Source organism: Pinus tabuliformis, chromosome 4_1, assembly GCF_031772625.1.
Source record: "Pinus tabuliformis cultivar Carrire ecotype Pingquan chromosome 4_1, CPIR1, whole genome shotgun sequence".
Taxonomy (NCBI): domain Eukaryota; kingdom Viridiplantae; phylum Streptophyta; class Pinopsida; order Pinales; family Pinaceae; genus Pinus; species Pinus tabuliformis.
In genome coordinates, this window is record NC_142303.1 from 841514437 (window position 1) to 841517515 (window position 3079).

Sequence of the window (3079 nt, forward strand, 5' to 3'; positions counted from 1 at the left end):
TCATGTACTCTTCATTTTTCATGGAACCCGTCTTTAGATCATAGAACTCATTAACCTTTCCATCATAGTGTATCTCGAACAAGTACTTCTTCTTGAAGAGTCTTTTAAACTCATGCAATCAACTCCTCTATTTTGTTGCTTCTAACACGCTTCACGTCTTCCGCTAGATATCTACTTTTCCTCTGAGACTAAGAATATCTATCTTGGCTTTCATATTCTCTGTATTTTCATGCAATTCAAAGGAATTTTTCATCCCAAGCAACCATGCTTTTGAATCTTCTAGTTTCTTCATCTCTCCATCAAATGTAGGAGGCTTAGATTTCTTGAACTCATCTGGAAATAACTACTTCCCCTCCTCCTATAAGGATGATGATGATGATGAAATTGATGTCTCTCTAAACCAGAACTAGAATAATATCCATAAGCACTACCTCTCCTCTCAAGTGTATCCAACCATATTCCACCTCTAACTGTGTCATTCTTGTCTAACCTGCCCTGATTGAGGCTTGCTACCATATGCTCCATTAGTCCTTTCCTCCTATACATAACTGATCCATGGTTGTCCCTATATTTGTAAATCTGATAATCTCTGAAGGATCACTGCGTTGACCTCTACTTTATGTTCTTGAGCTCTGGAAATTCTTTCATGTGACTCAATTACCATATCATTATCTATCTTGCAACTTATGATTTCTTCCCTCAAACTCCTTAGTGTATTTGTTATATCAGGAGAGTACTCATCTCCTTGTTTCTCAGATGATTTATAAGGAGAGTCACGTGAACTATAATCCATCATTCTACTCATCATCTCTTATCCTCTTCTTACTTCAATCATACCATGCTACATAACCAAATATAAACATAATAAAAATCATGCCATAGTGAAGTTCAGGGGAGGCTATCTTGTTTGCATAAATTAGTCCATATTAGCACAATAGACATGTACATATGTATATGATTGTTAGGAGCAGGATCCCCCAAGGGAATTTTTAGGGCTTAGAACCTAGATTTTGGTCAAAAGTTGTAACCCCGATGTAAACACTCCGCATTTTGTGGGCACGGAGCTCGTAGTTTGTAAAAGAGTCATAGGGTTGTCCTCAGTCAATTTTGTAATGTAATGTCGGCTGTAGAGATCTACCCATGGTCCGCGGACCATGGGATTGTATAAATAGAGCGAGGATCTAGGTAGTTAAAGCAATCAATATAATACTGATAAGGATGAAGGATTGAATCGTATCTGAAGTGTAAAGTCTATTTTTGGGTCGTAGAGTAGGAGAAGGCTCTGCAGATGAGTGCGCAAAGGCCTAGTAGTCCACAACTGAGTGCACAAACCCCTGCAGCTGAGTGTGCAAGGTGAATCGAGTCTGTAACAGTTGGAGCATTAATAAAGAGAAGTTCCATATCCATTTTGTGTATTTAGTTCCTGTTTTATGCACTTGTTACATTGAATATGTTAGACTCCGTCTTGTCAAATCAAATGTGAGATTGATTCTTCTTCAAAACCCTGTTTTGAAGAAGAAATCATTAAATGTGTTTTTGTTTTTTTAGAATATATAATTTGTCAAAATGTTCCAAAGCTCTACAGTTCTTCAAATGGCAGCAGTTTTCCAGATAATGCCACTGTCAGTGTGCCTGAGGAGTTTTTAAAAATAGGCCGGGATGCAGTGTCATATGTAGAGTCGCTTATAGAATCCATCATGGGAGGATTGGAAGGGCTTATCAATATTCTGGATTCTGAAAGTGGGTTTTGGTTCCTTAGAATCCAAGCTCCTACCAGAGCAAGCAGCTATTCGCATGAATCATGCAGCCAAAGTTGCCATGCCTTCTACCAAGTCAATGAAGAGCAGTTCAGATTTGCCTTTGCCAGGAAAGGAGAGTGAACCTGCAAATAGAGATACCATTAAAATGTTGGAGGCTGCAGTGCAAAGGTTGACAAGTCTCTGCTCAGTGTTGAATGAAATGGAACCAATATGTATTCTGAACCATGTCTTTGTTCTAAGAGAGTACCTGAGGGATTGTGTACTAAACAACTTCAAGAAAAGGTTGATTACAATTTTAAAAATTGATAGGGACCTTCAGCGGCCTTCTGTTCTGGAGTCATTGGTTCACCGTCATATGAATATAGTTCATCTGGTTGAACAGCATGTAAGTATGGATTTAACTCAGGGTATGCGGGAAGGTGTTGTTGTGTGAGGCATTTTCTGGACCCATACATGGTTTGCATACTTTTGAGAAACCTGTACAGAACACAGGCACAACGATTTCAATTATCTGTGATTGGTACCTGGAGAATGTTGTTAAAGATGTAAATGGTGCTGGTATTTTATTTACACCTATAGATAAGTGCTTCAAGAGTGCAAGACCAGTTGGGGGGTACTTTGCTGAGGCGGTAACAGGCCTTTCCGAACTCAAGGCTTTTGTTCGGTTGTTTGGTCCATATGGTGTTGATAAACTTGATGGTATCATTCGAGAGCATCTGACTGCTCTTTTGAGCTGCATCGATACTACATTGCGTTCCAACAAGGAATATCTTGAGGCCCTCTCTGCACGTATGCATAATTGGAGGGAAAGGGATTATTATTTGAAACAGGTTCATGAGTTAGAGCCTCTGATTAACTTTTCAATTCAGGTAGGACAGGCATTGTGCTTTAGTTCTCTGTTAGCTGAAGCTACTGGACAAGTCCTTGATGCAAATACTCCTCTGCTATTCTCACTATTGTCAGACTTCACAAAACACTTACCAGCTTCTCTGCCGGAGAGAGAGGGGAGGAGAGATTTCTGAGAGCTGGTGGAGGACAGAGAGCTTCTATTGTACAGATTTTGACAGAGATTTTAATTAAAACATGCAGCTCTGACCCTTGAGATTCCTGTGGTATGACAATTTAGCATAAGTTTTCCTTCTGTTTCATATGTAACCTGTTATGTTTTCATTTCACTTCATGATCATTTCCAATTGAACAAATGAAGTGTTTAGGTAGAATTCATAATATTTTATGCTCTGCCTATAAGTTTGTTCATATTTAATGTTTTCTTCTGTTTGACAAGGATTCATCCTCTATTCCCCTGTCAGCTCCTTAGC

General features: G+C 39.1%; 1 pseudogene; it reads left to right on the forward strand.

The window, feature by feature from the left end:
• The first annotated feature begins 1794 nt into the window (after positions 1-1794).
• Positions 1795-2782, forward strand: LOC149178838 (protein NAP1 pseudogene; annotated as a pseudogene).
• The last annotated feature ends 297 nt before the right edge of the window (positions 2783-3079 follow it).